The sequence below is a fragment of the Artibeus jamaicensis genome, unplaced genomic scaffold (assembly GCF_021234435.1).
Source record: "Artibeus jamaicensis isolate MK-2021 breed Jamaican fruit bat unplaced genomic scaffold, CSHL_Jam_final contig_1998, whole genome shotgun sequence".
NCBI lineage: Eukaryota > Metazoa > Chordata > Mammalia > Chiroptera > Phyllostomidae > Artibeus > Artibeus jamaicensis.
In genome coordinates this window covers 2,932,357-2,957,466 of record NW_026521407.1, presented here as the reverse complement: position 1 = coordinate 2,957,466, position 25,110 = coordinate 2,932,357, and the positions used below count along the sequence as shown (strand labels likewise).

At 49.8% G+C, this 25,110-nt stretch overlaps 1 protein-coding gene across 8 annotated transcripts in view; it reads left to right on the top strand.

Annotated features, from left to right (window-relative positions):
- Positions 1-976: 976 nt before the first annotated feature.
- The window catches only part of ZNF652 (zinc finger protein 652), a 72,823-nt gene continuing 48,689 nt past the window's right edge, over positions 977-25,110 (top strand). For 4 of the 8 annotated variants that reach the window (XM_037149868.2, XM_037149871.2, XM_037149872.2 and 1 more), the window contains exon 1: positions 18,737-19,099. The gene's annotated coding sequence lies outside the window, so the exon portion shown is untranslated. Of the gene's footprint in view, positions 998-17,056; positions 17,127-18,735; positions 19,100-22,201; positions 22,352-25,110 lie in introns of those variants that run through there. The other 4 variants (XM_053655163.1, XM_037149870.2, XM_053655169.1 and 1 more) reach the window with 4 other exon arrangements.

The window sequence follows — 25,110 nt, the reverse complement described above, 5'->3', positions numbered from 1 at the left end:
TATCAATTAATTTGGAGAATAGGAGCAGGGAACCCAGCAGCCTGAAGTGAGTCACTGTCAGTTGCTTGAAAAAAAACAACAAAACTCTTTATATCAGCTTGTTTAGTTGCCACTCTTCTCTTTTCAAAGGAGGCTGGGCAAAGAAACGGAACTTAAAAACAAATCATCCTAAGTCCTAAACCCTAAAAGTCCAGTTATCTCTCCTTTGCTATTGTTTGGGCTTCAAACAAAAGTTTCTCTGTGAAGCCCCTGGGTCAGAGGAGCGTGAGCCCCGTGGAGGTTAAATGTCAACAGGTGGGGACAGAGGAGAGAGCGCCTGGCCGGGCTGGGGGCTGAGGAGGCAGCTCGTGAGCAGAAAGGGCTTCCCAGTGGCAGAGACCTTGGGGAAGGTTAGGAGGGCGGGGAGGGGGTGCTGAGCTCTCTGAGCTGCATTTCCAACGCCCAGAGAAGACAGTGCAGACCCGTGAACAGCAGCTCTGTAGGTCCCCCAATGCTCCAAAGGGCATCCATGATGTGGGCTGCACGTGGACCGAGAGCTGGCCCTGGTGGCCATTCAGGGATGAGGTTCCAGTGCTCCTTGATCTTCGCCGAGGTCCAGTCTTCACAGCATTGCCCAGTGGGGGCCCTGTGCAGTTTGCAAAGCTCCAGCCCACAGCTACTGTAGGGTATTTACTCCAGAAGCAGAGAAGGGACAGCTTAGCAGAGACGGGTAAGGGTGAGGGCAAGGCTGGGCCCGGCAGTGAGAGACACAAATTGCAGCCTCCACGGCCGGCCCGACGCTCCCGGCCCTCCCGGCCCTCCCAGCACACAAGCAGCCCCACCCAGTACCCACTGGACAGTGAGAGGTGAGTGGAAACCTCAGGTTAAAAATACCCAGTTTAGTTGTAAAGAGAAAGAACAGGAAGGAAGTGTGGGGAGGCAAGACAGAATAGACAAAAAGCCCCACAGAAGGAGGATGAGATGCTATTAATGGCTGGGAGCTGATCAGGTAGAACAGGTAGGGAGCGTCCTCCAGGTGCCTGAGGGGCTGGGGGGCAGGGCATGGGGTCACGGACGGGGTTCAGGCAGGCCCTCCCAGAGAAAAAATGACTTGGGCCCACAGAGACCAGAATTCTGGTCCCCTCAGTGAACTTTGGCCCAGGAATGCAGTGGGCAGTCAGAGGGCCTCCCCAAGGACCGTGGAGCCTGAGTGACCAGAGGGGAGCCTGCCATGCCTGTCATTCTTTCTGGGGGGACAGAGCCTCCTGAGCCAGCAGACCCTCAGGCCTGGGCAGGGGACAAGGGTGTTCAGCTGGTCTTGGGGACAGCAGCCAGGCTTGTGATGGAAAGGGGGAAGAGAGGGAAGGCCGAATGTAGCGTCATAGCACCGACTCCCCGCCACAGAGGTTGCAATCGGGGCTCTGGATCCAGGATGCTGAGTGTGACTCCTGACTCTGTCACTTACTAGTTGCGTGACCCTGGACTATCGCAGAACTTCTCTGTGCTTCAGTTTCCTCGTCTGTAAAATGGAGATGCCGGTGGTGCTGACCTCCTGCTGTGCGGTGAGGATGAAGTGAGCTAATAGATCCAGTGGCTGTTTCCTAGCCACTTCTCTTTAAGCGTTAGCTACTGGGGGTGGAGCAGGGGACAGAGCAGGTGATGAGTGGGAGGAAGTTCCTGATACCTCATGTCAGTGGAACGGCCCTTCACAGAGAGCCTGCCACCAAGCCAGATTAGGTGGGTGCAGAGGAAGGAGGGTATAGAGAGAAATAAAATGTGGGCTCACGCGTTCAGGAATCAATATCTTATGGAGGATGCCGACAACTAAACGATCACATTTCAGCCTAATGTGAGAGGTTTTCATACCAAGTGCCAGGGTGCAGACAGATGGAGTAACTTTCTCTGCCTTCAGTGTTTGGAAGGTGCCAGGCAAACTGGTCTTAGAGTTAAGCCGTATAATTCAGCAGGCCGAGAAGAGAAATCATGGAAAGCTATCCAAGTAAGAGGGAGCGTGGTGCTCAAGGCAGCATCCCCTGGGTGGCTGGCTGGGCGTGGCCAATTTGGAAAGGTCAGCAGGGCCCAGCCTTGCAACACTCAGTCCAGGGTTCTGACTTTATCCTGTAGGTGGGAGGCCAATGGAGAGACTGGCCAAGGGGAGACCCAAATCAGACACGTGTACGTGAAAGATTTATCTGGCAAAATGTGGAGGGGAAATGAGGGTGGGAGAGATTGCTGGCAGGGCGCCCATCTGGTTCCATGGCCCGGCGATGGTCAGGGCCGGAGACAAGAGGAGGAGCCTTAGAAAGTGGACTAAGTGGGAAAAATGACAGGGACGAGGGTGCGAGACTGAGTCTGTGCTGTCCGGTTTGGGTAAGTGAGCATCCCCTGGTGTCTAATGGAAACAGGGAATGCAGGGAGAGAAGCGGGCTCTCCAAAGCAGGTTTTAGAGGTGAGCTGCAGGTGGATGAGACAGCCAGGAGGTGGAGAAAGGCGCAGTGACGGACATGAGGGGGCATAGCAGGGGAGTGCAGAAAGCTTTCTATTATTATTTTTTTAGACTTTTTTTTTTAGATGGGAAGGGAGGGAGAAAGGGAGGGACAAAGAGAGGGAGAGAAACATCAATGTGTGGTTGCCTCTTGCACGCCCTCCACTAGGGACCTGGCCTGCAACCCAGGCATGTGTCCTGACTGGGAATCGAACCAGCGACCTCTTGGTTCACAGGCCGGTGCTCAATCCACTGAACCACTCCAGCCAGGGCGCTTTCTATTACTTTAACCTGTAGATGGACACTGCGTCGTGGGACGCATGTGACAAAGGGCGTCCCCTGGGGGAAGCACTGAAGAGGAGCAGAGGGGCTGACAGGGCCCCCCCACTCTTCCGTTTATGGCTAGGAAATTGCAAAGCAGCACAGGGCGTGTTGCCTGGTGAGAGGACGCTATGGCCTATGTTATCTAACTTGACCTGAATTCACCTTTACGAAAGGGACAAGGCAGTTAAGAAGAGTCCTGCACAGAAAACTGCAGGGGAAGCCCGCCCAGATTCAGCAGCCTGAGCACACTCGAAAATGGCAAAGCTGGGCCTTCTCACACGGGCTCTATGTCGGCCTGTCTTGAGGTTAAAACGGTGACCATCTGATCAGATCTCACATGAAGAGGGCCACACACGTTTTCTGTCATTTGTAACGATCAAGGTGACTACCTGAAATGGGAACTTGCACTGCTATTATTCCTAAACCTCACCTGGAGTGGACGTCGTGCTTGAGATACAAATAGCAGTAGGCCATGCATGCAATATGTGAATAATTAGGCATATTTCAAGGGTGCGTGCTCAAGTGTTGTGACTGATGAGATGCAACTGTTTGGCGTGAGAGTTTTCTTCTCACATGGGATTTGATTTGGGCAAAAATTCTTCAGTCACAGGTTTTGGGTCCCAGAGAAGAAGCTGGTTTTCACTTTATCATGTCTACGCATCTGAAATACCACGCACTGCATTTACCTCTTAGAACAAAGGATGCTTTTATTCTAGAGTGTGGCCTTCATGGCTCACTTCTGCTTCATCGCCTTGGTTCTTCGCTTCCTTCTGGAAAGGAGGAAGGGACTAGTCGGGCTCCCTAGAGAAAGGTATTAAGTAAATACACGGCGTTGCTGAAGTTATTGTTACTATTATTAAAAACACTATTAGGCAGCAGTGGCGAGCTGCCCTAAGGGGTTCCCATAAGGAACCAAGGGAGAGGTGTCTACATGCATCCAGCCATTCATCTCGTCTCCCACAGGAATCCAGGGGCCTTCCAGGGGATGAGTCCCATGGGGGGCTGCTGGGGCTTACACACACTGAAGCCCCCAAGAGGCGGGACTGCCATTCTCTGAGGAGGACAGAGCCCAACATCAGATGGGATCCATGAGGGGTTGAGGAGAGTATTCCATGTGTCAGCCCAGGAAACAGTGCCTCGGGGCTGACGCCTTCCTCAGAAACTTTGGTCCTTGCACCTACTACAGAGGAAGCTGGGGAGAACACGGACACATCACATTTGACATTGAAATAATTAACTTTACTTTTTCAAAGCACATTTGTGTGGAAAAGTAACTAGGATGGAGAGGATTATTTGCTATGGTTCAGGTCACACATTTATTTACTGAGCACGTGCCCTGTGTGCAAGGTGCCGTCCTAGGCACCATGGGCCCGCAAAGACGAACAGGACTCACAGCACACGCGAGATGCGTGGGCCGGTTAAGATAAGCACATAACCACCTTGCGAGGTGGGCACAGGGGCTTGAGAGGTCCGGACAAGAAACCGACGTTCCAAGGTGGGACAAGGGTCAGGAGGTGAGGACCTCTGGCCCGGGCCTTGAAGGGTGGGAGAGTGTGGTCAGGTGGAGATGGAGGGAATGGTGTCCCAGGAGAAGGACTGAAGCCTGGGGTGGAAAAGCATGGCCACCAGGAAGAAGGCACTTCCGGATGCCATCTAGAAGGTGAAGGAGAAGAGAGGGGCTGGAAAGCTAGATTAGAAACAGACTTTCAACAGCCACGGGCTGGACTCTGAGGTCCGGAGTGAATCTTCAGTGAGTGATGGGCAGCCTTGGAAAGTGTGGGGGCAGGTGAGGCAGGGAACCACAGTGGTTGGAAACAAAACTCGCTCAGGTGCTATGATGGGCTAGTTTGTGGCCCAGCCAGGACCTGGATTCGGCTTTGTACTGGCACAGGCAAAGCTCCTGGGCCTCATGCTGGCCACACAGACGTGGCGGGTCTATGGGAACACTCTCCAGGCCTGGGGCGGGCAGCCTGCTTCCCTGGGAAAGCCTGCAGCCCGAGTCGGTAGGTTGCCTGGTGTCCTATCCCGCTGCTGACTTGGGCCTTATTGAGCTGAATCTTCCCATGGAATTTGGGTGGTGATGGACTGCAGTTCTTGGGAGCCCAAATGGGTTGGGCTGGGAATGGCAGAGTGTGGGATCGCAGCAATAAAAACGAAGGGAGAGGAGCCTTCGCCGTGTCCCGGGGTGTGAGGCGCGCAGGGCGTGGGGCCTTGCATTCCTGGACGGTTAAGACGCCGAGGCTGATGACTATCATCATTACTCCCGCTCTGGCTTCGCTGAGCTTTCATCCTGCAGGACCCTGCCTTGCTGGCCCAGCTTCCCAACCAGCAAGGCCTCCTGGGGTGGGGAAGGGCGGGGCGGGCGGCTCCTGGCTGCGAGGGAACACCACATGACTGGGTTTCTCCCCCAGTTAGCTCAGGGAACTTTCCAGTGCTGAGCAACTTCCTAACCCTGGAAGCATGGGTAGAATTTCTCAAGGGGGAAACTGAGCAAGAGCCTGTGAGAGAGAACCCTCTCCCTCCCCCGCCACACCCTATTCGCAAGGCCATGCTTATCCTCCCCCAACTGGGGCAGATCTTGTAGGCCTGGAGGAGAGCCAGGGAAGGTGTGGATTCTAGAAGAGAGAATTCTTCTAGAATCGGGCCAAGGCAGCACAGCCGGTCCCCTCCTTGCCAGCCACTGTGGGCACCATGAGGTCAGGCTCCTGGGTTCTTGTCTCTCTGTAGGGTCCTGCCTTCTGGGCGGATCTCCCACAAGCCCCTGAGGGAGGCCGGAGTTGCAGGCATGCAGACTACCTGCTTTCTCGCCTCAGAGGCTGCACTCAGCATCCCAGGAGAGAAGGAGCCTGGGCCTTGTAAAGATGGGCCAGGCCCTGGGACAGAGGGCCAGACAATGGCTCAGAGACAGAGAAAGGTGTGTGTGTGTGAGAGAGAGAGCGAGCGCACAATTGCTAACACCAGGCTTCCAGCAGTGACATGTCTCTGCCTGCCGAGAGGAGATCAAAGAGAGAAAGACCAGAAGGAAAGGTGAACGACAACTTGACGACTAGGTCGGGGGCTCAGTGGAACCCCACAAAACGCATGGGTCCTGTCTGGCAGTGGGAACCCCAAGGAGAAAGAAGGGCGTTGGCTTGGAGTCACCGTCCCCGCTCTGGCTGTCCACCTAGACAGTAACAATCTTTGGAAACGTCTTTGGCAGGAAGCAGAGGTGGGAGGACACAGAACAGTAGGCTGAGGAAGTTGGAGCAGACAAGGCAGTAAACAGAACTTCAGGGGCCTCCGTAAGCTCTCACATCCCCAGTAGCTCCCAGAGCCCACCAAGCATCCATTTATCAAGCGTTTATTAAGCAGCTACTATGTGCAAGGCACTCTGCTTGGAGCTGTGGGTATAGACGCCTAAGACCTGGCCTCTGCTCTCAGGAGAAAAACAGACTTTCCCTTCTGCTTCACCTTTGCTCCACGCAACGCACCTCCAGCAGCCTGAGGCACCTCTTTCTCTGTGCACATGCACTGTCCCCTGTTCTGTTCCCATCGCAGGCTCTCTGCATTCACACAGAAGCAACACGCACTAGAATTCTTGCTGCTGTCTCGAAGCCCACCCGGCTGAAATACGCAGCCTTCAGCCCCCGCTGTCATCTCTCGAGCTTACTTCTGTGATCGGCTGCTCCAGGACACACTGTTCTTCAGCGACCCTGCCATCTCCTGAATCCAGGACAGCCTGTAAGGCCTCTGCTCGTGTGCCTTCTCTTTAAAAAAATAAAATAAAATAAAAAATTATATATTTATTTTTAGACAGAGGAGAAGGGAGGGAGAAAGAGAGGGAGAGAAACATCAATGTGCGTTGCCTCTCGCATGCCCCCAACTGGAGACTTGGCCTGCAGCACAGGCATGTGCCCTGACTGGGAATTGAACCAGTGACCCTTTGGTTTGCAGGCCAGTGCTCAGTCCACTGAGCCACACCAGCCAGGGCTGCCTCCTCTTATTGGTGACCCGAAGAACCGGTGGCTCTGTTGCTTATCAGATAGTGCTTGAATTTTTGGGCTAATTCCAGGGCCTTTCCACTGCATTTCTAGCTCTTATTATTACTACCCAAAGATGTACCTTCCCCTCCCCCAACGTTTATAACGTAATTCTGCATCTGAACGAGAGTAAAGAGCTCTTTTAAGGGGATCACTTCTACATTTATAGTTGATTTATTTGACAAACGTTTAATGAATAGCTGCTTGTACCAGGTGCCATGGCAGGTACAGAGCTCGCTGTCATGGTGACTAGAACAGACACGCCCCCCATGCCCCCCCTCCCCGTCCCTACACCCACCCTGGGGGAGCCTGTGAACTGGCTGGCAGGGCAGATACTAATCATAAAACTAGAATGAGGGGCGTGGTCAGGCTGGACGACCATCCAGGGTGTCTGAGAGTCTGGGCACTTCCACTAAAGCCACGTGGATCTCTTTCACTTCCTGTCTGCACTCGTCACAGAGCAAAGCGTGCCTTGCCAGGGAGGAACGGAGAACGTTCCAACAGGATGTCCACCCGAAAGGCACCAGCCCCCCATCTGTTCTGCCTGGAGGGGGCCCCTCCCTTCTCAAATCCAGTCTCCTAGGGAAGTGACACAGGAAGCAGGCACAGACTCAAGAGCCTAAGAATTCCACAGACAAACAAACCCTTTGGGCAGCAATACTGAGGAAGGGCACTTCACTGTTTCACTGGGTTGGAAATAACAGGTCTTGCGACCTCGCCAGAGGCAGCCACCATGTTGGACAAGACATCCACTTCTCTGTACTCCCGTGGCACTGCCCACGGCAGGTGCCTCATCCATCAGTGTCTCCTTTCGAAACCTGTCCATGAACGAAGGCTCTAACACCTCACGCCCCTGTGGGATGTTGAGTCAGTGCACAGCCTCTAGAATCGGTGGAAAGCCTTCCAACGTTCTAAGATGAGACGCTGCAAATTTCACCCTCTGGCTTGTCCACCACCCTCTGCAGAAAAGCGATCGATTATAACCTACTCCGAATGCTCCCAAAAGACTTCTATAAAACTGAAATAAGAAAAGGTCTTGGGATCCAGTACCCTCATTCTCTCTAAATGTCAACATCCCATATGGAATTTTTTGAGAGAATGTGACCCAGGAGAGGAAAGGAGAGCACCAACGTGCTGGAATGCAGCCTCCCTGGCGGCAGAGGGTGGGGCGTGGAGGGGGGATTCGAGGTTGTGGAACTAAAATGGCGCCCAAGAGTCCTCGGGGTTGGGGGTCTTGGGGGGGTTCAAGTGTCCCTTTCTAGCTGTGCCTGGTGAAAGTGAAAGTGGCTTGAGCTCTGAAATGAGAATGGCGTTAGAGAATAAAATTCTAAAGGCTGCTGCCCTAAGTTTGTGGGAGTTTCGTCTGTTAAGAGGGAGATCACTACATCAGACAGAAAGGGTTTCTCTTTTTCCCCCTCTTCCTCCCTCTGACCTCCTTCCTTCCTTCCTCCCTCCCCCTGCCCCCACCTCCAGAACCTAAAACAGTGAGTCCCTACAGAGCGATGTGTTTGTCCCTGCTATAAAGCCACCTCCTAAACACCTTTCTCTTCTCTCTTCCAAGCTCAATTCTACCATCTTTTCTAGTTGAGCTAAAGTCTAACATCTTTCATGAGCCCCTTCCCATCTGGTGAATCTCTGGTTGAACCCTCCTCTCTCTTAATTCCATTAAACTCTGTGGCTTGGTGGGGCTACACAGTGTCTCATGTTCCCCAGTGGCTTCTTGCGTATGCATCTAGTCTCCTAAACCAGGTTGCAAACTTCCAGAAGGCAGAGGCCATTCCCTGTATTTGGGATCCCTCTGCACACTGAACACAGGGCTGAGTACATAATAGGCCTTTATAGAGACCTTTATTGGCCTTTCACTTCTCATTAAACATCAGAGAAATCACACAGGACAAAAAAACATTCATAAGTGTAATAAATGTGAACAAGCCTTTATTTGGGTGGAGTAACCTTCTTGTACAACATCAGATAATTCCTACGGGAACGAACCCTGCATCTCAGGTGTCTGTGGGAGAGCCCTCGGGGCGAGCAGGGAGCGAGGAAGGCACCTGACTCAGCGCCTTGGAATTCGATTACGGGAGGGCAGTGACTGTGCGGGACCCTTCCGTCGAGACGATCCCGACATCAGTGTGCACGTTAGAGAAAAAACATGTTTCTGGAGAATGTGGAAAGACCTCCCCCAAGCTCTTCATCATCAACACCACCAAAGAATTCACCCCGAAGAGCAGTGTAGACGCAGGGAAACCATGGGGCGTGAGGAGGGGACATGGCTCCCGCCTTTGTGAAGCACGTGACGTATATTCCCAGTTGAAAAACTGAGACTTGGAGAGGAAGCATCACACACTATGGGCACAACTGGAATATCATAGAACTTTGATTAGTGCCCTTTTCTTTCTTGGACTTGAGACACTTCCATGTCTTCCGTGTCATCTCTCACTAAGGAAGGGAAGGGAGGGGAGAGGAAGGGGAGGGAGGGAAAGGCTCCCCCAGTGCTTGTTATGGATGGAAAAATGGGCTGGAGGGCCCATGTCAGTGGTGGAAGGCACACTGGCGGTCAGAGTAAGAGCTCTCGACTCCGGGGGCCTCTATTTGCTGTGCCAGGCGCCACGCCTGCTGAGACCAAGGGTCTAAAGAGAGGTTCTGTGCCTGCAAATGGCTTATAGCTCAGGGAGGAAACAGATGGGTCCTTAAAATGCGGAGCCCCTTTAACAGGAGTGCAAATGAAATGAAGCAGAGGAGGGGAAAGGAGCCCTCGGTGCCTCGGGAGAAAGCAGGAAAGGCTTCACAGAGGAGGTATTGTTCGAGCTGGGATGTAAAAGGGATGAGGGTTTTTGCCAGACAAACAAGTGAGGAGAGGGTGTTCAGGTGGAAGGAACAGCACATGCAGAGGCGTGGCAATAAGAGGGCGTGACCTGTAGAGGATCCTGGAGCTGTTCAGTGGGCCAAGCACGGGGGGAGGGGCAGTTAAACAGGGAGCACAGGGCCCTGGACGGCCCAGCAAAGCAGTCCAGGTTTCCCGGTAGGCGATGGGGATTTAGTTTCCCAACGCTGCTGTAACAAACTGCCACAAATTCGGTGGCGTAAAACAACACGGATTTATTCTCTTGCAGTTCTGGAGGTCAGAGGTTTCACCGAGCCGTAATCAGGGTGTCTTGTGTTCTTTCTGGAGGCTCTGAGGGACAGGCTCGTCTTTGCCCATTTCGGGTTCCAGAGGCTGCCCACATTCCTTGGCTCACGTGCCTCTCCTCACGTCAAAGCCAGCAACGGCGTCATTCGATCCCGGCTAATGTTTCTGCCTCATTCTTCTAAGGGCCTCTGTGATCGCACAGGACCCATCACAGAATCCAGGACAGGGTCCGAATCTCCAGATCCTTAATCCCACCTGCAAAGTCCCTTCTGCCACACACGCTAACATATCCAGAGGTTCCAGGGACCAGGATATGGACATCTTCGGGGTGGCCATTACTCTGGCCGCCACAGGAGCCCCCCAGAATTCTGCCCAGGAGAGTGGGGGGACAGAGTTGGAGGGCTGGGTAGGACAGCATTTGTGGTTTAAAGAGCAGGTTTAGGAGTCTCACTACCTGCATTCAGTCCTGAGCCTGCCATGTGACAGTTATGTAACCTTGTGTCATTTCCTACTTCCATTCCCTCTGCCTTGGTTTTCTCACCTGTAAAAGGGGAGTATCTACTTCAAAGCATAGTTGTAAAGGATCCTAGGAGACAATAGAGGTGAAATACTTAGGACAGCAAAAGCACTCAATCGGTTGGGAACACGCTGGCGCCTGGTGCCTGACGATGACAGTGACCTGGTCGGGAATAAGACTCTCACAGCCAATGGCATACAAAGCAGAACCGAGCTTCTCAGAGGACTGGTCTCCTAACGGTCCTCCCCACGACAGGACGAGGTGCCCCACGCCGGGGGATTCTCTGGTACAGAGGAAACACATGCCCCTCTGAATGGCACCATGTTGCTCAGTGAAGCACTCACCTCCTTCCTCTGTTGGCCTAAAGAAATAAGGGACAGAAGTGCCCCCATCTGTTCCCATGTTGTCGTGACTGTTGGATAAAGAGTAGCTGACATTCTGTCTTCAGCTTTCTTCCCCAAGATCTCTGAAATGACTGTGTAGTTTGACATGGAGTCAGGAAAGACGCGGTGATACCTTACCCGTGTACCCAGTGTGACGATGAGGGCGTTTACCAGAGGCCGAGGGCACCCCGGTCCGGGTCTCTTGCTTCCCTAACACATCTTCGGCCACCTTCTCTATCTCTATTTCCCAGCAGCAATGAACTTGAAGCTATCAAAGTATTTCTTGCCTTCCTGTTGCATCTTTTTTTAAAAAATTATTTTTTTAATTTATTTTTAGAGAGAGGGGAAGGGAAGGAGAACGAGTGGGAGAGAAAGATCAATGTGTGGTTGCCTCTCACACGTCCCCTACTGGGGACCTGGCCTACAACCCAGGCATGCGCCCTGGCTCGGAATTGAACTGACGACCCTTTGCTTCACAGGCCCGTGCTCAATCCACTGAGCTGCGCCAGCCAGGGCATTCCTGTTGCATCTTTAACTCAGGGACACCCAAGGAATCTCCTCGTGGTTTACTTGCAAGTGCTATAGCCTGATAAAATACAGGGCCCCCAGTTAAATGGGAATTTCAGATACACAAGGAGTAACTTTAGGATGTCTCAAGTGTTGATATGTTCAGTGCCATTTTGTTAACCAGACCATCCGATTACCCAGAACTCTCCACTCCTTCGCTTTACCGTACAAACTCTGCTGTGTCTTCCCTGATGGAATCTATGAGGGCGACTGGCATTCAAGTCCTGAAAATTCCAGTACCTTCTTACAGGTAACTTCCTCTGTATAGTAGTAATGCAGGGAAGGAAGGAAGGCTCTGGTTCTAGAGAGGTAACGAGGGTCAGGAAAGGAGGGCGGGTCCCTCTTATTTCACTGCCATGAGTGGCGACGGCTCTTCAGCTGTGACTCGGATTTTGTTGCTGCCCAGCTCCAAGATTTGGACAAGCTCTGGATTGCACCTGCACCCTTCATTAACAGGGAGTGCTGTCCCTGCCTCTCCATGACTTAGGGACCACCAGGGTACCCATCTGTTTAAGTATATTGAATTTCTTTAAAGAAAAAAAGGTGCTATACAATGCACGATGCTCTATTTGCTGTCTTTGTTTGAGCCTGACTAGGATGGTGATGAAGATTTTCATCATCTTTGGGATGTAAATGACAGTGTGATTTTTGGATTGAATGTGTAAAATTGGTAGTAACCATTATTACAGGAAACACAAATGAAATAGCTGAAATCTGCAAGGCTAGTAACTATTGGCACTGAGGTTCGCTCAAGACATCTGCCCGGCTGGTGTGGCTCAGGTGGTTGGAGCAGTGCCCTATAAACCAAAAAGTTGCAGGTTTGAGTCCCAGTCAGGACACCTGCCTGGGTTGTGGGTTCGGTCCCTGGTCAGGGTACATGCGGGAAGCAACGAGTTGATGTTTCTGATCTTTCTGATCGATGTTTCGCTCCTGCACCAAAGTCTCTCTCTCCTGTCCTTTCCCTCTCTCTAAAACCATTAAGCATGTACTCGGGTTAGAATTAAAAAAAAAAAAGACTTTGGTTTCCAGGCTCCATCCCGTCTGACTTCCCCATTCTAGAATGATCCTCCTCTTTGTACTTCCCTGGAGGCCTCCCCCTAAATCTTTCCCTCCTTGTTCTATGGAAGATAGAGAGATACCGGAAGTCCTTCGATTTACCTTGTTTGCCGGCCCGGGTTCACTCCTTCCAGGTAGAGCTCTGGAGACGGTCACTTCCAGGTCACCTCAGGGTCATCTCTGGACCCAGGGCCACTGTTCGATGCAGCATATTGTCCAGTCTGGTGCTCTCAGGTAGGACTCAAGTATTCCTGACAACGTTCTTTAGGTGTCTTGAGGTGGCCAATTTCCACATTTCTGAATTTACCCCTTTTAAGCACCATTTCAGACACTCTAAATGCAAAAGATTTTGACAGTTTATGTAGCCCTAAGCAGGGGTGTCCAACCTGTGGCCCGTGGGCTGTGTGTAGCCCAGGCTGGTTGTGAGTGTGGCCCAACACAAAATCGTACATTTACTTAAAACACTATGAGATTTTTTTTTGTCATTGTGTGTCACAGTGTATTTAATGTGTGGCCCCAAACAACTCTTCTCCCAGTGTGGGACAGAGATGCCGAAAGGTGGGACACCCCTCAGTTTAGGGCCTCAGAGGAACCCTGGACGTCGTCACTCTGTGGGTGAACGGAGCTGCCCGGCAACAGCAGCAGGCGGATCTGCGGCTGGAGGGAGCCTCTGTCCGCTCCCACTTCCACTGCTTCTAGAAAAACGTGGCCCTGGGGGCCAGGGGAGTTAATGACTTAATGCCTACAAAGCTCTAGAACAACTTAACTGCAGATAAGGTCTCATTATCGTTAATTGTTATTGTTGTTGTTGTTCTGAACCCAACTCCCAGCAAAAGCTGCTCCGTTAACGACCTCGGGTCAGGGTTTAATTAATACCTTCTCTGAACGCCAGGGCCCCAGGGGCTGTGTTGCCGCCCCCACACCCACGAGCCGTCTCCCCTGCGCTCCTCCCACAGGGTCCTCTCCACCCCTGAATCTTCTCTTTCTCCCCGGAGGCTCTATCATTCTCTACTCCCCCTCCGGCTCTCTCGCAGATTACAGACCCCAGCTCCGCACCTTCCTTCTCCCTTTGCCGCCCCTCCCCCACAATCCCACTTACCCCCTTTGACTCTGCCTTCCCTTTTCTGCAGTTTCCTAGGCCCCCAACACACGTCTTTTGGTGCCCAAATAGTTCATAAGAGCCAAACCTTTTGGGGGTCATGAAAGCTAAGAGAGAGTTCTGTGGACCCCGCCCTTTGCCCTGTCAGTCCCCCCACTCCCTGTACTACTTCCCAGGTCTCCCGTCCCACCTCCGTGAGAACTTTAGGACTGCTCCTTAGGTGGCGAGGCCAGTTGGGTGGGTTGGCTGGCTTAGGGTTATGCAGTTTGGCACTAACTCACAGTGCCGTGCAACTGCCTTCTTTAATTAATTAATTCCAATTTTTACAAAACCATCTTTTCAATTGGACCTCAGCACATGCCTCTAGGGCATATGTCACATCAATTACAAACAACAATCAAGCGTGCTGCCTAAAAGAGTCTGTGAGCCTCTTTAAAGAGTCAGACACAATGGGGGCCTGACTGCCTTAAAGCACCCTGCTGCAGACAGACCCTGAGGCAGAATCCCCCAGGTGAGGAATTGGGCAGCAACCCTCCACTTACAGATAGGCTGTTCACCGGCTGGGTCCCCGCCCTCAGCAGCCCATGCCCCTTAACCCCAGCATTCCCATGCCTTTGCTTAGATATCCAGGAAGCTCAGCTGTTGCAGGTGCTGTGGTGGCCTCCCTTTGCTAGTCCTGAGGTCCCTAGAATTCCAAAGCCCACCTCTCCACTGTCCTAACTGGGCATCTTATATGGATAAAGATGAATCTCAGGCCCTGTAACAATAGGATGGGGACCGAGCTGATCTTTTTCCCATCAGTAGAGATTGTAAATGCAGGGTTAATGGATGCCTTTGCGGCGGCTTGAATTAGGAAAACAGTTGAAGACATTGCTTAATGGTCTCTGAGTCCCACCTGACGTGACACTGGACAGATGCTTCAGGACAGCTGCCAGAATGTTGAAGATGAAGAAGGGAAAAGGCGTGCAACACAACCGCAAATATTTTCCCGTGTGCCAAGCAAGCAGGCGGAGATGGGACTGGCCTCAAACACAAGCCTCATTAACACTGTCCTCTCTGCCCAAGGGGAATTAGAACACATTTTTGGGCCAGGTAAACATGGATTTCCTCATCTATTTAACTTATTTATCGGCACACGTTGACTAGGAATCGCTTGGCCCTTTCACGTTTGCTAGAATCACGGTGGTCCATTGGAGTCCAGACTTCTGGAGAGCAGAGACCACATCCATGCACTTTGCTTTGTGTGGCATCCGGCAAAGGGCTGCAGTACTGTGTCACAGAGAAGTCCTGGACCTGGGCCCTGGAGATGCAGGTTTTAGTTCTGGCTGTGTGACCCTTAAAATTCAGACCTCACTGTCATTTTGTGTTAAAAAAAAATAAATAGTGGGGGCCACCTTTTGCACCCTTCCTTCTTCCTAGCATTGAGGGAAGGACTACCTGGGGTAATGTGGAAGAAAGATTTGTACAAACTGTCACATAAATATGGTTTCTAAAATATTATAGCATGCATTTTGAGGATAAGAATACCAGGATAATCCAAATCCGAACTCTGAGATGCTTCAGATGGAGAAGCTGAAGTACACAGACCGTAACTGTAGGGAGCTGTGTGAGCCACGTGACAGGCCCAGGTCGTGCTACAGCTAAAACCAAGTTTCAGACCCAAGTGACACTGGCTGTCCCAGCAGCCTCCCCTATGTCTATTGCAGGGTGAAACGGCTGCAGTCGCATAGCTGGCCTTTTAATGCATCTGCTTTTTTTCTTCTAGGGCATCCTGGTGTTTATTTTAACTTTGCACTAGAATCCAAGTGGGGGTGTTGGGGGGTGAGGGGCACAGAACGCAGGTGCCCATGGCCTATGTCCTCCAGGATGTACACATATCATGCATGAGTGCATGTATGCAGCCAAGCCCCAGGACAGAACAGCCAAGTCCAGCTTTCTGTCTCTAAACACTGTCATTTAGAGAAATGAGGAAAAGTGAATAAAAATGCAGAGTCCAGGACAGCTTTATCCATTTTGTAAAAAGGGCAGTTGTCCGTAAGAAGGGCTTAGAGATGAGAATTGAGTAGTAATTCTCAGGAAAGGAATGGAATTACAAGGTATTAATGAACGCAGTCAGCTTTCTAGAGTAGAATCCTAGGTATCCAATCTGGAAGGCTCCAAGAGCCATATAAACCCCTCTTTTTACAAAGCTTAAAAGGTGAAGTGATTGACCAAAGGGCACAATGCTAAAGTACGAGAGCCTAGGGGACCAGGACCAGGGCTCTGGCTCCAAGTCCGGTGCGGCCGGACAGAGCTACATTGGTTAATGCACGGGCAGGACGCCATGGCCACGGCCCCTAGAGAAGTGCAGGTGGTAAGAACTGTCACTGACTAGGGTTACATCCCTGGAAACTTGGGGAGCAAAGAAATGCAGTGAACAGGGAGCTTGTACCAAGTCATCCAGCTCACCTTACGGAAGCCAGATGGGTAGGTCTGCTGCTGTTTAAATGAAATCTTTGAAGGTTTTCGGAACTGTCCGTGTACAGAACTTTTTACTAATACTGTTTAATTTTAAAAAATGAGTTCTGCTAGTTTCTGACCACTGCCTTAATGAGAATGTTAGTGGAGAACTCTACCCAAGGCAAGGAAACTAGGAGGACAGATGCCTGATCTCCCAATAATGCCAGGTGGGGTGCTAAATGTTGTCTGCCGTGACTGCTAAGCTGCAGTGCCAGCAGCTGAAGACAGGAGGCACTGAAATTAGTAGTCTGACTAAGAGCAGATGCCCTCTTCTTTTGACGTGTTGAGTGATGACAACCAGTCAGCAGCCCCTTTCATCTGGTAGGTTTGTCAAGCAGAGGAGTTAAGAGAGAGGGCCCTGGCCATGTGGCTCAGTTGGTTGGAGCATTATTCCTTACACCAAAAGGCTGCAAGTTCAATCCCTGGTCAGGGCACATACTTAGGTTGTGGGTTCGATCCCCAGTTAGGGTGCACATAAGAGGCAACTGATGCGGGTGTGTCTCTCTCTCTCCTGTCAGACTCTCTCTAAAATCAATAAGCATATCCTCTGGTGAGGATTTAAAAAAGAAGAAGAAGCTCAACCTATATTCACACCACAATTTACAAAGGAGAGAGAGAGAGCAGAGGAACTGGGTTTTCCTGATTTTCTTACTAGCTCTGAGGCCCAAGGTCTTCCAAAGTACCAGTCACCAAGGTTTCAGATACAGGGACAGAAGGGAAGAAAATGAAGGAAGGAGATGTGGCCGTAGAACTGATCATTACAATCACTCTCCACTGAATGCCAAGGCTCCCTGTTCTTACTCTGCAGGAATGGGTAGCAGTTTTTCACTGGACCCGTCAAACCCTCTGAAAGAACAGAGCACTGCAAGTCACAAACTGGGTCTTGTTCTAACTCCATTGTTTACTGGGCTGGGTGACTTTGGCTGAGCTATTAAACATTCCTTGGCCTGAATTTTCTTCTTTGGGAATAATACCTGTCCTGCCTGCCTCACAGGGTTGCTGGAAGATCTGATGAGATAATGAACCTACCCTCCCTGAAAAAACCATAAAGCACTCCTCAAACAGAAGGTAATAATATTTCTATGCTAATTACTAGGAACCCTTCAGACGGCTGGCTGGTGAGAGACTGGAAGGTCACCTTGTTTCTTTAGCTATTACTCTGCGTCCTCCTCTCTTCTAAGCAGGATGGCCCTTGGGGAAGGGATCAAGTGTCCCTGAAGCAAAGCTAGACATCTCAGTCAGATGTTCTGGGCTCACCAGCGCCCACAGTTGCCAAGTTCTTTCTTGCACTGGATCTAAGTCTTTCCTTTTACTACTCAAGCTTATTTCTTCTTGTTCTGCTTGAAGATTTTCTCTACCTGCTGAAACATGATATTTTTAGTGTTTATCCACTATTGAAGAACATGACCCAAAGTTGCCAAATTAATAGCCCTGGAGTCTGGAGTCCAAGTGTAATAAAAACCAAGCATCTGCTTTTGGAAGGAAACTTGAATCCCTTTATTTATAAAGTTTTGATCTCTTCCCTAATCTTGTCCCACACTCAGGTCATTTTTACATCCTACAATAATTTTTTTTGGTAGGGAGTGCTATTTTGGGGAGAAGTGGCTGCATCTATATTAAAAAAAGTGTGGAGAGGTCAGCCTTAGTGCAAGAACATTTGTTAAGTGTGCTTTTAATAATGGAAGGTAAGGAGTAGCAATTAGGATAAACTTTGGAAAACATCAAGGAAGTGTGGATTATGGCCAGAAAACGTCGTCCAGACCCTTCAGCAATTCAAGTTGCTGTCTTGGGTCTTGTCCACCCTTGCCTCCTTCGTTTCCTCTCTCTGTACTCCAAACGCTTTCAGTGATAGACACCCTCTCTTGGCTCTGAACTTGGATAAACGCTACCTTGTTAGCTAAGAGTACCATTAATTATATTAGTGATTAATAGCTAATTAGTCATAAAGCTGTAATACTTACAATGCAGGCTTCCTTTCTTGCAGCGGCCCTATGTCTCAAACGAACACACCCCCTTCCCTATTCCTGGCCACCGAACAAGTGTGGCTCTCAAATTGTTTTTCAGACCACTCTGGTTATCTCCAAATTCTTCCCGTTTTTATTAGCTGTCTCATTCACCTGGCCAATGGCCACACTGCTTATATTTTGCCTCTTTATTTCTGTCCCGTCACTCGTACAGCCCCCCTGTAACAAGGAGGCCACATTCAAGATTTTTTCTTTTATTCTATTTCATGAACGAAAGGCTCTTGTACTTCTAAATATCACTCGGGCCCACTTCTCTACTTCGGTCCCCCTTACTTCACCTTTTCCTAACCCTCAACCGCCTCCTGTTTCGTGGAGTCTCACACCCCTCGCCCAAAGCTCCCTCCCACTCGACATTTTGGCTTCCTTTCAGCGACCACGCCCCCAGACCCTGGGAGAGCGGTGCGCACGCGCAGCCCACGCCTTTACCTGTACGCTCTGGAGTGGGCGGAGTGGGGGAAGGCGGGGGTGGAGCGGGAGTCGGCGGTTATCTGGGCGGTGGAGCGCTCACAATGTGGCAGGAGAGAGAAAAGGTGCACCAAGGCCAGCCCCAGGGGCTGCGCATGCGCCCGCCGCGCCCAGTGGCCGGGATGCCAGGGGGGCGGGCGGAGGGAGGTGTCGGGATCCCTGTAAGGCGGGGGGGCCGGCGAGGGAAGGGGCCGCGGGCGCGCGCGCGCTCGCCGCCGCTCTCCCTTCCTCCCTGCCCCCCTCTCCGCACACACATCCACACGCGCACACCCCCCTGCCCTCCCTCCCCGCGCGCCGCCCGCCCCGCCGGCCCCGCTCGCCCTCGCGCGCTCGGAAGGGAGTCGCGAGACGTCGGAGCGGCGGCCACGTAGCGCTGCGGCGGCGGCCGAGGCCGGGTCTGCGGAGCGGCCCGGAGTACGGACCTTGGGCGAGGGGGGAGGGGCCGGCCCGGCCGGCGGTTGTTACTCGAGCACCGCGGCTACAGGCCCCCCGCCGCAGGATGGACCGCCGAGGCGGCGGTCGGGGCGGCGGAGGCGGAGGCGGCCGGCCCGGGTGAGTAGGGGCCCCAGCCCCCCACGCACACACCACATTCGCGTTTTCGCCCCTTGCAGCCTCCCGCCCGGCCGGCCGGGATTCTGGGCGCCGGGTTAACCCTTCGCGGAGGCAGCTGCGTGCACTAGGCCGAAGCAGCCCCCATCCTGCTGGGAGGCCCGGGGAGCTTACGCTCTTCGGCTAGGCGCTCGGGCTGGGGACGCCTGCTTCTGCCCCTTCGCTCCCTCCCTCCCGGACCTAGGCTGGGCTGCAGTTTTGGAGTCGCTGGCCCCGAGGCCTGAGGGGAGTCTGGGTCTGCATTGGTTAGCGGGCCAAGGGGAGGTTTGCACCAGTCCTGCGAACAATTCTACTGCCCAGCAGCTGGTGACTTGCACCCACTGCCTCCCCCGCCCTGCGGTTGCACCCAAATCTCCAACCCCCGGGGAGTATTGTGTCGCCCGAGATAAAATGCATATATAGTATCCAGCTGCACAACACTCACCCCAGAGGGTAACACAGACCTTTTTTCATCCCCCACCTCTTCCTCCCCTCCAATCAGGCTTTACTAAAGATTCTTAGATGGGAGACACTGAAGGTAGTGACACCCCTGTTACATGGGCACATAACGTGTTCATTGTCGAAGGACGTCTCCTGGAGAAATGATAAATGCCCCTGCCTCACCCTCCAAGTCTGCCCTGACAATTTAAGATCCCATATACTCTTTTGAAGAGGGCCAGTCTTTGATCACATCTAGTACATCCCTCCCCCACAACACACACACACACACACACACACACTCTCTCTCTCTTTCTGATTGCTGAGCAGCCACTGTCATCGCGATCCATTGTCAGGAGTGGCTTGTGCCAATCAAAGGAATGTGCTTTTGCCTTTGGAGAAGGGTGATTTCCACAACCATGTCCCTGCGTGAGTCTGTCTTTGATCGTCCCCATAGAGTGTTGCTCTTACATACATCTCCTGTAGACCCTCAGTTATACCTGAGTGATGCTTTTCCGAGTTAATTAAATACATGTGTGTGGGAATTTCCTCTATTTTGTTGTAATGTTCAACATCTACTGTCAGGGCACAGTAAATAAATAAGGTACTATTTTGCGAAGACTGTGTATTTTACCCCCAGAGATGACCAGGCCAGTATTGTTCTGGGAATGGTAACTAGCGCATGCTTTGTTGACAACATGTGTATGCTTAGGGAATGAAGGGCTGCTGTGGCTGGCGCACGCGCGCGTGTGAGTATGTGTGTGTGTGTGTGTGTGTGTGCGCGCGTGCACGAAGTGCAGGTGCTGTTCCCATGTAAAGCTGATTTGAGAGTGGTGAGCTGCACCGTGATCCTCAGAGTGGGCCGGCAGCTCGGTTGGTTGTGTCAGGACTGTGCACATGTATTCAGCTAGATACTGCTTTTAGTATAATTTTGTTTAAAATGTTTACTGCTGAGTTTTAGTGAACCTGGAAATGTCTCCTTCCGCAGTCCTTAACCTCTCTTTGGGATTAGTGCAACCTTTGGGGCCCTCTTAGTGAAGTAGACACATTATTTTGTATGTAATTACAGTCGTCTTGAAGCTAGTCCTGGGACCTCCGGTTAAGATCTGTATTATGCAAAAGTGAAAGGAACTTGAGTTTTGTAGGTTTTTTTTTCTTTTGTGTGTTTGTTGCCCTTAAGGGTTGGCATTACTTTGGTCCTGAGCAATAAGCAACAAAGCTGATTATATACTCATGTGTGTCTTTCTTTGTGTTTTGTTATTTTATTACAGTGAGTTAGGTGTTTGTAGGGCATCATTTCTGTCTTATTTCAGAAAAGTGAAGACTAGAGTCAAAATAATTTGTCTAAATTTGATCAGTTGATAATGTATGTTCCTTGCACTCTAATCTAAAGGTAGCAGATCTCACCGGCAAAGTCAGTGGTCTGTTTTATGATGCCAGTCCAGGGTCTTTATATGTTGGTTGAGGTTGATCTGATCTTTTCAAAGAAGGCTTTATCATTCCTATAGTAGAGCACCTGCTCCATGAGGATGTTTTCAACTTTATTAAATATGATCTTATATCATTACTCAGGGTGACATTACCATAAGAATCATCCATTTTTAAATTTTGTTTTAATGGAAAGGTTTTAATTGTACTTAAGGAGTTCAGCCTCCATGTTTAAAATACAGAACTAGGGATGAATATTTTGCACCATTCTATCACTAAGCAAAGGACAACTGTCAGCTACTCTTGTTTAAAACACTCTGCCCTGAGACTCTGCATTTTGATCATATTTCAATCAAAAGACATTTATTCCAGCTTTGTGGTAGTGTTATGATGGGCAGTGACATTTAAAAGCCCAGTCTGCAGCTCTCCAGGAGCTTACGATTTTGACAATATTTTTTACTTAAAGAATTCTTTTCACCCTGACTGGTGTGGCTCATTGGGTTGTGCGTCGTCATGCAAAGCAAAAGGTAGCTGGTTGGACTCCTGGTTCCGGCACATGCCTGGGTTGCAGGTTCTGTCCCTGGTCAGGGTGCAGTTAGGTGAGGATGAGAGGCAACCAATCGAAGTTTCTCTTCCTCTCTTTCTCCCTCCCCACTGCCTCTAAAAATAAATAAAATCTTTTAAAAGTCCTTTGAGACCTTCATATTTTTCTGCATTTTGGGGGTCCTGAGAGGCTAAGGAATTCATGGTATTAACAGCTTTGGGGAAGGAAACAGAACCTTGGAATCTTGCATAGAACCTGTTCCACATACCTGAAGAATAGCATTTATTCTAATAATTATGCACTGTACCCTAAGAAGTTTGAAAGCATGCTGAGGTTGCAAATATTGCATTTTTATTACCTAATAAACATGCTTGAAGTGGCTTATATTACAGGTTTTAGTTTTTGTTCATGTCATGCGTCAAGTTTTACTGTCAGAAATTATTTGCCTATCCCGAACCCAAACCATTTCAAAGTTGCAAATATGTCACTTTTCTTTGTCAGCACAGTGTAGTGACAGATCATTAAAACCTCGGGACAGGGTGCTTCCTTGGTTTTTAATATGGCAGGACCTCTTCTAACCAGTCACTTACCTAGTTAAACACCCACACACCACAGAGCAGCTGATCGCATAACACCAGCATTCTTCTCTCTGCCAGGTAGATGCAGGGCTTGGAAACTGGGAAACAATGGCATAGCGGCGGAACACGGACGGAGCAGTGGTGCCGGCAGCTCACCACTAATATGAACAGCTTGCTTTAACTTCTGCAGCACTCCTCTTCAGACACCCTGCCCTTAGGAGGTTTCAGGTCAGCAGCTCCTACCCAAGGGAAACAGCACCTACTTTCTGCACCCGTGGCCTGGAGATCTGATTCATGACACCCAGAGTGTTTTCATTTCTGCTCTAGGTGTGGGAAGTAATGTTGTAGTGTGGTAAGAGAATACTTTTCAAGTCTGTAGGAAAAAAGTTGATTAGTAATGCTACTGATGTGACTGTGTTTTTCATGTCTGAAGGCTATGGGAGAAGTCAGCTGTAGGAGTGAACTGTTAAAAAGCTCTTTTCTAAAAGGGTTTTAGATAATTTGACAAAAAAATGTGAATATACTCTCGAGTTTCATTGCCCTTGTTCTAAAAAGTCAGTTGGGAGACAGCCAACGATGTAATAACAACAACAAAAACCCCTGCGGATTATATTGTATTTCGAACCAGAGGTGACGGTGCTTCCTTGCTGGGTCTGGTGCCACGGTTTTAGGTGTGATAACTTTCTCATCTGCTTGTCAACGCTTCAGTCAGCACTAGAGTTTACTCGGATGCAGGTGATCCAGTGTTGTAGTTAGTGACCTAAGCTGAAGGAGGAGCGGGGAGGGAAATGGTTCTTTGGAGCCAGGCAGAGCTGGGTTTGAATCCCAGCCCCACCATTTACTGGCACTATGGCCTTGGGCAAGTCACCCTGACCTCTCTGGTCTTAGTGTCCCCCTCAGCAGAGTGGAGTTTGTTAGGAGGATGAGAGAGAGACAATATGCACAGACCTGTAGCGCAGTTGCTGGCACTCGCGTTAAGGGAGTATTCAGGAATCAGTAGACGGTCACACTGATGTGGAGTGTCACTACGGATCATTTTGGCTTTTACGACTTAGAAGTCTGGTGCTGTACTCTGCATACTTTCATTTGTGCAGATTTGGGATGGAAAAAATGCAAGTATTTATCTTGGAGTGTACCTAAGCCTTACAGGTGCAGGGTGCTTATTGGAACTTTGATTTGTTGCTCTGTGACGGACTGAACTCTGTGGAGACGTTAAAACTTGGCCGCAGATTCTATAGTGTTACCCACGGGCTGTGCTTGTTTTAAGCCTCTTCAGAGCTTATTTGGTAGAAGGGGTGTTTTAAGACATTAATGTATCTCAATGAGTTCTGTGTCCAGAGTTGAATCACATGCAAAGCCTTGTGCAAATTTTCATGGGCAATGCAAGTGGTAAAGTGCTTGGTAGAATCAGTGAAGACATCAGATGCTTATTTTAGTTCATCTGCTTGTTTACATAGCAGTTATCTTTGATTTTTACAAACACTTGTGAACATTTTCTCTTAAAGAATTCCAACTGCTCTTCTGAGGTTTCAATTATAAACTGTTATTAGTGCCAGCTATAGGTTGGAGAGTCTGAGGCATGTTTGCTTTGTTGGGAGGAGGAAAGAAAAGCAAGGTCCCTTTACCTGATATCAAATTTTATCAACTCTCCACTTTAGGCCTTTTCCTACGGGTTGTGTGTGTAGTTCCTTGCCTTGTTTTTAGCTAAAAAGGCAGTTTTAGTGGTAAATTATGACATCATCTTTTAAAAAACAATTTCAGAGATTGATTACTTTGAAAAGTAGATTCAAGGGCATGTTTAGAGTTTTCTTTGGTGCATAGAGCTTTTAAAAATGGGATTTCTTGGGGTCTGTATAAATAAATTATTCTGACATTTTTGCAGAATATTAGTATGACAAATCCGGGAGCCCACAAGAGCTACCTGGAGACTTTTCAGATAAATCAGACACATCAGTGCTACATCAAGATTCTCCTCTAGGGAATCCGCTAATCCTTATTTTCATTTATTATTGAGCTGCTTCTAGGGGCTTGCCCATCAGTGGAATCAGTGAGTAGTATTGGATTGCTGATAAAGGACAGGCAAATAGTGATTTTAGCCTCTCTCACCTTAGCGTTGCAGAACACTTGAAAAAATTTAGTCTTGGCCAGAATGTTTAATACCAACAGCACTTGGGTTGGTGAGCCCAGACTGCACAAACAGATAAAATTTAGATGATTGAGCCACAGATTCTTTTTCTCATTATAACACATTTTTTATGTAAATGAACTTTTTCTTGGGAGGAGGGGTGCTGTTTTTTTAAACTATTATTTTTTTTTCTGGTTTACTAGAGTAAAATGGCCTGGTAGAGGGCTAGATGCTTCAGTCAGTTTCTTGATAAAGCAGTCAGTGTGTGGTGAGAAGGGATTGTTGGAAGAGAACAGAAATGGAAATGATGCAAAGAACAACTCTGTAGTCGCATTTTTTTGAGTCTTCACTATGCATGCGGCATCAGTGGGTTAGGGCTCTGACCTGGGTTTCACAGAGTTGTGTCGCGTTGGGCGATTCCTTTTCGTCTTTACTGCTAGTGAAAAATACAGTCTTTAACATATCTGTACTTTCCAGCTTTGAAGTTTTGATCCAGATTTGGGGATTCATTAGGTTATAAGCTCTTAATTACACTGTGTGATTTACAGAATGAGACTTTTACCTGGACCCTTATGAATTGTTTTCATGCTTTTGAATGTATTATTTTAATATATCTAAAGTAATATCAGTGGCCTGTGAACATTGAAACACACGGTAAAGTGTATTTGTTTTTTGAGAGGTGGCAAGGAATGTGTTGGTGTTCACAATTATATGGATAAATCTGTATTTTTTCTTCAGTTCCGCTTATGACTGTGACCCAGATGCTCAGGGACTTTTCCTGTGTTAACATAGTATTAGGGTTGGAGTCTGAAAGTCCTTCTTGTAATGAGCCCTACAATTTCCTCCCTCCCTCCCTCTCTTC